Source organism: Bos mutus, chromosome 16 (assembly GCF_027580195.1).
Source record: "Bos mutus isolate GX-2022 chromosome 16, NWIPB_WYAK_1.1, whole genome shotgun sequence".
Lineage (NCBI taxonomy): Eukaryota > Metazoa > Chordata > Mammalia > Artiodactyla > Bovidae > Bos > Bos mutus.
The window spans coordinates 15,509,233-15,520,064 of record NC_091632.1 but is presented as its reverse complement, the minus strand read 5'-3'; positions in this window follow the sequence as shown (position 1 = coordinate 15,520,064).

The window sequence follows — 10,832 nt, the reverse complement described above, 5'->3', positions numbered from 1 at the left end:
AAGATCAGCATACAAAAATCAATTTTATTTCTATACATTAGCAATGAACAGTCTGAAATTAAAATTAAGAAAATAATTCCATTTACAATACCATCAAAAATAATAAAATATTTGGGAAAAATTTATAAAAGAAACATGACTTGTACACTGAAAACTCTAAAAACATTGTTGAGAGAAATTAAAGCATACATAAATAAATAGAAAGTCATCCCCATTCATGGCTTAAAATATGGTTAAGATGGCAATACTCCCCAAATTTATGTACTGATCCAATGAATCCCTATTAAAATTCCAACTTTTTTTTTCTTTTTTCAGAAATGGTCAAGCTGATCCTAAAATTCATTTGGAAATGCAAGGGACTCTGAATGGCCAAAATAATCTTGAAAAAAAAAAAAGATTCACTTCCTGATTTCAAATTTTACCACGAAGCTACAGTAATCAAGGCAGTGTGGTAGTGGTATAAGGATAAACATATAAATAAATGGCATGGATAGAGAGTTCAGAAATAACTTGATATATTTATAGTCAAGTGATTTTCAACAAGGATCTTAAGATCATTCAATGGCTGAGGAGGGTGGAAGAGCGTGGGCAGGGGTAGCAGACAGTCTTTTCAACAAGTAATGCTGGAAAAACTAGATACCCACATGCAAAAGAGTGAATTTGGATCCCTACCTAACACCGTATACCAATTTTTTTTAATAACTCCTGCTCATGGGGCATGGGTCAAAAGAAATGAATCTGATGTTAATGCACATAATGTTCAGCCTAGCTGCCAGAAATGAGTACATACTCTATGATTCCATAAAGTTCAAAAACAATTAAAGCCAATCTGTAGTGATAGAAGTCAGGACAGTGGCTCTCCATGGAGGATGGGGATGGTGAGCACGTGAGAAGGACACGAGAAACTCCTCTGGGATGCTGGGAAGGGCCATGATCTGGTTAGTAGTTACATAAGGCCCCCTCTACCTCCTGGTGGTGCAGTGGTAAAGAATCCACCTGCCAATGCAGGAGATGCAGGAGACGCAAGTTCAACTTACAAGTTCCACCCCTGGGTCAGGAAGATCCCCAGGAGGCATACTCTAGTATTCTTGACAGGAAAATCCCATGGACCGAGGAGCCTGGTGGGCTACAGTCCATTCGGGTCACAAAGAGTCAGACGCAACTGAACATGCATATACAAGTATATGTATATGAAAACATTTATCACACTAAACATTTATGATTTGTTTACTTTACTGTGTGTATGTTATACCCCAATCAATAAGCTTATTTCTTCATTTATCTGTTTTTGGCTGTGCTCTGCAGCATGTGGGATCTTAGTTCCCCCACGGATTGAACTTGTGCCTCCTACAGTGGAAGGCAAAGTCTTAACCAATGGACCTCCAGGGAACTCCCCCAATCAGTAAGCTCTTTAAATTTTTAAGAAAACAAAAGTCCCCTGGTCTCCCTAGACACTTCCAATCCACCTTTCATATTCCCATTAAAATCATCCATTTTAAAAGCTATGGCATTATGTCACTCTTCTGTAAATTCTTCACTGGGTCTTATTGTCATGATTTTTCTGTCATAGATTTTTAGGATCCATTATGTCTGGTCCTTGCTCACCTCATTTCATTTCTCTGGGTTTCAATCAAATCATTTGCAACATCACACCTCCAGATCTTCAGACCATCTGTTTCTTTAGAAACTCCCACCACCTCCAACCAGCCTTCAGAAATCAGCTCACTCAAGGACTAATGAAGTCGTCTTTCACAGCCCAAGCGTCTCTTTCAAGGAATAGTAGGTATTTCTTCTTCTGTGCAATCACCTCTCTATTCTTCACCTGTGCTACGGACCTGGCACAGGGTAGCCATACGTTGTGTGGGTTAATTTAGGGCTGAGATGTTTTTATCCCATTATGCTGTGAACTCCTTAAAGGCAGGGGCTGTTCTTGCTTTGTATCCGTACCCCAGGTAACTGTTGCAGTGGCCAGAAGGGAAGAGCTATTTGCTAACTATATTAACTCCAAGGTTCTAAAGACTTTTTTCCTGCCAATCCAATTAAATATACTGTTATAACTATTTATCTTTTTGCCCAAAACAACTGACTTTTAACTACTGATCTGAGCTTCTGACCAGAATAAAATAAAAAGTATACTCATATTAAGCTCTTATAATATCAGTCAAAAGCAAGAAACTGTGATTTTGGCAAACCTTTGCTGCCTTGTTATAGACTTTTCTTCAATTTCTATATGATATTTCAAAATATTATAATAATTCAAAGATTTCTTTAAATTTTTTTGATCTCCAGGATCCTAAACTTCCCAGGTTTAGCTAACTATGAACTAAAGATTAATTAAAGAGAATAAAGTGATATGTTACCTACACCTTGATGTTAGCCTTCATGAAAGACACATACTGCTTTCAACTATGTGCTTAGTTTTGGCATGGCAAAGTCAAAATTCTTGGTAAAATACTATAAAATATCACATTATTTAGACAAACAAAAGACACAGTTCCTGTCCTCAAGTGGGAAATAGACAACCATGAAGAGCATTTTTGCTCTTTCTTACAGACGCCTCCTCTGCTCTCCTCTGCTCTTCCATCATTCTCTGTATCTAAAGAACCTCTGCTGGTATCTGCCCTTACTCCTTCATCAGTTCAGTTCAGTTCAGTTCAGTCGCTCAGTCGTGTCCGACTTTGCGACCCCATGAACCGCAGCACGCCAGGCCTCCCTGTCCATCACCAACTCCCGGAGTTCACTCAAACTCATGTCCATCGAGTCGGTGATGCCATCCAGCCATCTCAGCCTCTGTCGTCCCCTTCTCCTCCTACCCCCCAATCCCTCCCAGCATCAAGGTCTTTTCCAATGAGTCAACTCTTCACATCAGGTGGCCAAAGTATTGGAGTTTCAGCTTCAATATCAGTCCTTCCAATGAACTCCCAGGACTGATCTCCTTTAGGATGGACTGGTTGGATCTCCTTGCAGTCCAAGGGACTCTCAAGAGTCTTCTCCAACACCACAGTTCAAAAGCATCAATTCTTTGGCACTCAGCTTTCTTCACAGTCCAACTCTCACATCCATACGCGACCACTGGAAAAACCATAGCCTTGACTAAGATGGACCTTTGTTGGCAAAGTAATGTCTCTGCTTTTGAATATGCTATCTAGGTTGGTCATAACCTTCCTTCCAAGGAGTAAGCATCTTTTAATTTCATGACTGCAATCACCATCTGCAGTGACCCTGGAGCCCCAAAAAATAAAGTCTGACACTGTTTGCACTGTTTCCCCATCTATTTCCCATGAAGTGATGGGACCGGATGCCATGATCTTCGTTTTCTGAATGTTGAGCTTTAAGCCAACTTTTTCATTCTCCTCTTTCACCTTCATCAAGAGGCTTTAGATCCTCTTCAATTTCTGCCATAAGGGTGGTGTCATCTGAAAATCTGAGGTTATTGATATTTCTCCCAGCAATCTTGATTCCAGCTTGTGCTTCTTCCAGCCTAGCATTTCTCATGATGTACTCTGCATAGAAGCTAAATAAGCAGGGTGACAATATACAGCCTTGACGTACTCCTTTTCCCATTTGGAACCACTCTGTTGTTTCATGTCCAGTTCTAACTGTTGCTTCCTGACATGCATATAGGTTTCTCAAGAAGCAAGTCAGGTGGTCTGGTATTCCCATCTCTTTCAGAATTTTCCACAGTTTACTTTTTCATAGCTTCCCAGAAAGATAACCACAGGGGCCTGAAGACAGACCAGCCCAGGTAGCAAGACCATTTGTCAGAGTTGAGCTCTATTCTGTGATATCCACAAGTGTCTGCACTGTTGAGACCCACAAATCTGAAAAGTTCCCATTCTGGGACAGAGATGGGAATAAGAAAGGCTTTGGGGGTAGAGAGCAGAGAAGAGCTAATCTAAATTTTATATCCTGACTGCCAAATCTCTATCATTGTACCTCTGCTGTAAAAGCCTGAACATTAAGATGTTCCCAGTGAATTAAGGTTCTTGCTTCATGGCAAAAAAATTTGGAGACAAAGTGATAGGAAAAGTGGTTTTATTTAGGGAGAAACACACTCTACACACAGAGTATGGGCCATCTCAGAAGGTGAGAGGCCTCGAAATCTGGCAGGGTTAGTTTTTATGGGCTGGGTAGTTTCATAGGCAAATGAATGAGAGGATTATCCCAATTATTTGGGGAAAGGGCAGAGATTTCCAGGACTTTGGCCACTGTTCAGTTTATGACCTTTTATGGTTGGTCTCAGAACTGTTCTGGAGTTCACGGGCGTGTCACTTAACATGCTAATGTACCACAACTAATAAGGCTCCAGGTCTACTGGAAGTCAAATCTCCCGCCATTTTGGACCTAGCTGGTTCTAATCAGTTTGTGTCTTGTCCTATGACTGTGTCATTCTTTTAAAGGTTGTGGCCCTGCTCCCTTCCCTCCCTTTCATTCCCCCCTCAGAGATTTTACTCTCATAGTCTTATGGGAAACAGATGGGTAATCATCTGTCTTCTATAACTGCTTTGTTTCAGAGAGTTCTTAATTTAATCAGTCCATTTACAGGTTAGGAAAGAAACAAGAGATTCTAGCAAGGGCTGAATGCTATAGTGTTCATCAAGGAACACTGCAGAACATATATACTCATGAAGACTTCCATCAACTTTCCAGACCAATTTACCGACTATTGGCTATTGTGAGTGAAGTGAAGTGAAAGTCACTCAGTCATGTCCGACTCTTTGTGACCCCACGGACATGGAATTCTCTAGGCCAGAATACCGGAGTGGGTAGCCTTTCCCTTCTTCAGGGGATCTTGCCAACCCAGGGATTAAACCCAGGTCTCCTGCATTGCAAGTGGATTCTTTACCAGCTGAGACACAAGGGAAGTCCAAGAATACTGGAGTGGGTAGCCTATCTCTTCTCCAGCGGATCTTCCCAACCCAGGAATCAAACCAGGGTCTCCTGCATTGCAGGTGGATTCTTAACCAAGTGAGCTATCAGGGAAGCCCTGCTATTGTGAGACCATTCATCAAATATGTCTGCCCCAAATCAAACCTTTAATTTGCCACCACTCTAGCAGGCTCAAATGCAATTTACGCTGGAAAAATAAGAAAGAGCATGAAAAAAGTAAAGGTAAGATTTCATAACCATAAAGAGTTAGGAAACCACTGCACCAGACAACAAAATTCTGCAGGGGAGAGAATTATGTCACCATGACAACCTGAGATATTTTTATTGGGAGAGTTGGTAGGCTATACAGAAACATTTTCCAAAAATTGGAGTTGAGACTGAAGTATAAGAACATGTGTGGGAGTTGAGAGACACTTCAAATTTGAATTTTCATCTTTATTTTTTTAGCTTTTTCTTGCAATCTACATATTGCCAAATCCTGTTTTATAAGTGCAAAAGGGCAAAAATAATTTTTATACCCCATACTCATATACAAATGTTTTGTACATATGTATATGACTATGCAACTTCAGGAATTAGAGGGTTTTGTTAACAAAAGATACAAGGTTTCTTGAAGAATAGACATTTATATCAATCAACAGTTCAAATAGATCATTACATATATTAGCACATCTATCCTTGGCTAAGAAACCTGAGATTATTAGGTGGATACCTCATGTATTGAATCTATACCATATTACTTTATATTTGATTTTATAACATTTTAACTTTCTGTGTTTAATTATTTTGTACCGTTTCCCAAAATGTCTGCATAAAGCTCTGTTACATGTGTATTATCTACTTAGTATATGTAGTTCATTTAATCACGTTTATGTTCAAGTTTGTTTTGCACACAAAATTGATGCAAAATAAACATTTCTGCCTATGTCTCATAACAGATACTTCACAGCTATCACTTTATTTAATCATCACGATATTTCACAAGTATCATTATCGCCTTTTAGAGAGGAGCTAACTATAACCAAAGAGGTGATACATTTGCCCCGAACCACATCTGGAAGTGTCATGTCTGTTAAGCTGCAGGTCTATTTGACGCTCACAAGTCTTCCCATTTCCTGTGCTACACTGAATCTCAACGTCCTCATGATTCTTGAGGCATACATTTTGAACTTATAAAGAAATTGCTTCTAGATATTACGTAGTACAACATATTTGGACTTCCAGCTAAGATACCTTGTAAGTTCTTACACTGAAATATTCTCTGCTCCAACACATAGCAACCGGAGATAAAATATAAAAAGAGAAATTAACACACAAAACCAAAAAACAAACAAGTAAACTACCATGCTCAGAACCAATTTAAACCTCTCTGAGGCTCAAAAACACCAAAGTTGAGGCCTGCTAGATCCTCCATCTAAGAATTTTGCTCCTGCTCATTAACATGGACTTAAAGTCCTCCCATGAAAGGAAAGAGATGAACTCAGTCTCACTGCGGAAACTGGGGGCTTCTTCACCTATGACAAAAAAGGTTGAAAAGTGCAGCAATGACTGCTTCCGGAGCCACGCCCCAAGTGGAGAAAGGTGACAGTTTCATATCCAGGACCTAGTCCACTAGCTCAGGCTGGACCTGCAGTGTTTCTTTCTTTTATATATTATTTATTTATTTTAATTGGAGGCTAATTACTTTACAACATTGTAGTGGTTTTTGCCGTACATTGACATGAATCAGCTATGGGTGTGCAGTGTTTCTTAACAGCATAACTAGACAAGCCTAAAGCCAACAATACAAGATCTAATTCTGGTCTGGGATTCCATGGAGGGAAATGCAGGCAAATAAGACACAGCTTAGTATTGATAACTATACCAAACCCTAAAGTATCACTCACAGAGAAGCCAGAATTAAGATACTTATCAGTGACACTAAAAAGAAAAGATTTTATCCCCAACAGACATTTGCAAAAAGGAGAAACAATGTTTTAAAAAACAAACAACAAACCCCAGATGGACTCACTTTGCTAAGCCCTGTATCTCCAAATCAAGACTTAATTCCTAACCTAATTGCAGTTTCAGCCTCTCCCAGGAGTATAATTTTAAACCGGTCAATCTGAAATTACCTGGTCAGCACTGGCAAGGTATTCTACTCAATAGGACACTTTTGCCCACCAAAGGAAGATGACCTTCCCTGAAACAACCCATTCTTTTCTAGAAACTACTTTATCTCACCCTTTTCTGCCTCTTTAAAAGCTTTCGATTTTGTACAGCTCTGTGGGGCTTCTCTCTGATAGGATGCTGCCTGATTCATGAATCATTGAACAAAGCCAGTCATATCTTCAAATTTCCTCAGCTGAATTTTGTTTTCAACAACAACAAACAGCAAAGAAGTTGTTGTCGATATGTTAGTGAATGTACTATTAAAAAGCTAGATTTGAGGGCACAAAAATTCAAGAAATATAAAGTTGAGGCAAGTCGCTCAGTCGTGTCCGACTCTTTGCAACCCCATGGTATGTAGCCTGCCAGGCTCTTCCATCCATGGGATTTTTCAGGCAAGAATACTGGAGTGGGTTGTCATTTCCTTCTCCAAGAAATATGGGCAGCAATGTTTAATGAAAAATTAAAGTCTGCTAAAGTTCTTGTCTTAATCATGAAAATGATAGAGATAACAAAGTTCTTATTAGAAATTTTGTGAGGAATTCAAGTGAAACTAGTGTTTGGAGCAATGGAAATTTTTACATGTCCCAAAGGAAAGTTCAACCACTCTAGAGAGCAATTTGGCAATATGTAGTAAAGATGGAACAATTTTATGTTTCCTATCGTCGGAACAATTCTATCCCAGGAACACATAAAGAAACATCATAGATGCAAACAGGGAGACGTACAAGAACATTTATTAGTAACTGTAGTATTAGTCATGATAGCAAAAATGGTAAACAACATAAATGTGTACCAGTAGAATGAAAGAAAAATAAACTGTGACTTGTATTTGGAATACTGTACAGTATTGAAGAATAAATGCATCAGAAAAAAGTATGCCGCCGCTGCTGCTAAGTCGCTTCAGTCGTGTCCGACTCTGTGCAACCCCACAGACGGCAGCCCACCAGGCTCCCCCGTCCCTGGGATTCTCCAGGCAAGAACACTGGAGTGGGTAGAAAAAGGTATAAATATGGGTAAATCTTAAAATATTATATTGACATTAAAAAACAAGTTGCATAATGATACAGAGTATGCCATTTATATATAGTTTTAATATGTTTTATAAAACATTATATGTTTGTAATACTTACATATATAGAAAAATATAACAGCATATATGGGAATGAAAAGCATGAAAATCAGGACAGGAGTTACATCTGGGGAGATGAGGGAGTTGTGGATGAAGCGCCAAGAGGCTTCAACTACATTTTTAATACATTATTTCTTAAGCTGGGTATTGGGATAAATGAATAAATGAAAGAGTGAATGAATCTTAACTGCAAATGTCATTGGAGTCCAACTGGTGTAGAGATGTAACAATAATAATATCTGGAAAAATTATTTAAATTGGAACTTAACAAACTACAAATGCTCTGCTCTTGGTATGTCATTAACTTCTTCCTCAACGCCCCCTATTACTGAGGTATGATTGACAAATAAAAACTGTATATATTAAGGTATAAAACAAGTTTTGGTGTATATAAACATTTTGAAATGACTATCACAAGGTAATTAACATATACTATCCATCTCTTCACTTAATTACCATTTTGTGTGCATATGGTGAAAATACTTATCTTAGCAAATTTCAGGTACTCATTTTCATTAACTATAGTCACTATGCTGTGTACTTTAGGTCTCAGAACTTTTTCATTTTATAACTGAAAGTTTGCACCCCTTGACCAATATGGTATTAATTTCAGATTCCTCCTGTCCTCTGGAAACTTGTGAAAACGTTCTCCAGACATGTAATCTTTCTCTTCCAATCTATTTTAGATTTTTCTTCTATCATAATCCATACAATCCTGCTTGTATACTGATCCAGTCTGGACATTTCAGACTAGACAGCCGAAATTGTCAAGCCTCTGCTCAGGGATTCGAAAACAATCTTCAGATAATTCTAGGTCTTTTGCTATTGTTCAAAATTAATATTTTTTTAAAACTTGTATTGGAGTATAGTTAATGTACAATGTGTTAGTTTCTGCTGTGCACAATCCGTTATACATATATATGTCTGCTCCTTTTCATATTTTTTCCATACAGGTCACTACGGAGTACTGAGTGGAGTTTCCTGTGCTGTAGAGTAGGTCCTTATCAGTTGTCTGTTTTATATATAGAAATGTACATGTATCAGTCTCAATCTTCCAATTTATCCCTCTTCCCTCTTCCCTCCTGGTAACTATAAACTTGCTTTACATCTGTGACTCTACTTCTGTTTTGTAAACAAGTTCATTTGTACCGGTTTTTAAGATTCCACATATAAGCAATATCACATGGTATTTCTTCCTCCGTCTGACTTACTTCACTGAGTATGACAGTCTCTAGGTTGATTCATGTTGCTGCAAATGGCATTACAAAATTCATACTTTTGAGTGTTATTTTATCTCTGACCACATTTCCACGGCTCTAGTCATCTCTATTTCTAGTTGGAAAACCCTTAACTCCCCAGTGAATTTCTCTGTACCTGTGTCACACTGCTAAATGCTTCCGCCAGTGACTTTTTCTGGAAGAGAGTCAGTCTCTGACTTCATGCCACTGCACCTCTCCACCCTCCTCCTCCTTGCTCCATAATCAGCCCTGGAAGTTCCATGGAAGAGAAAGGCAGTCTTACCTCCTTTAGTTTCTGGCAGCAGTAACAACTTCCATGGATCAAGATTAAACTCAGAAAATCAAAAACTCACCCATCCAGGGAATCCCCTGGCCAAATGGATTCTGTGCTTTCACTGTGGAGAGGTGCAGGTTCAATCCCTGGTCAGGGAACTAATATCCCACAAGGGGTGCTATGCGTGGACAAAAATAAATAAATGAACTCCATACAGAAAAAACAAATAAACAAGCAAAACCTCACCCATCTGTCTTTAAAGAATTGTTCTTTCCAGTGGGCACAGAATTCTTGAGAGTCCCCATACCGTAGAAATGTGGGCTCTGAAGCACTTTTCTTTAAAATATCAGAGCCTCTGAGAGTCGTTTAACTCACTCTTTATTGCCATATTATCTCCTCACGCCTCTGCCTAATTGATGCAAGTTCCTGAGCTTTTAAGCAGTCCCCTTAGTACCAGATGAATCTCCATATGCTTGTGTGAAATATTTGGTTTCCCTTTAGTGCCAGGTACCACGTGCTAAGTAGCTTCAGTCCTGTCTGACTCTTTTCGACCCTGTGGACTGTAGCCTGCCAGGCTCCTCTGTCCATGGGATTCTCCAGACAAGAATACTGAGTGGGCTGCCACGCCCTCTTTTAGGGGATCCTCCCAACTCAGGGATTGAACCCACATCACTTACATCTCCTTCACTGGCAGGTGGGTTCTTAACTTGAATGTTGAGGTATCCCTGACCATTCTTCACTGCCTCAGCCCCTGGCTATCTATGCAATTATGATGAGATGGTATTTTGAGATCTCAATCAGTGTCTCACCCCACCCATTTCTTATTACTTCAAAAAAAACTACTTCAAAAATGCAATGACTTGTTCACTTAGAGACTGATCTTAATTATTTGAACTTGGATTCTTAACACATTTCTGAGTTACTTTTTGCAAGAAAAATATATATATTTCTTTTAAGTATACCATATTTAAAGTATTTTGGGAAGTTCCTAGCAGTCTGGTGGTTAGGACTTCAAGCTTCCACTGCAAGAGGCAAGGGTTGGACCCCTGGTCATGTCACAGCTAAGGATCTTGGCCTTCCCCGGACAATAGAAATTGACTAGATGCCAGGCAAGGCTTTACTGGGGCTGCAGGAGGGAGGGAAAACAAGT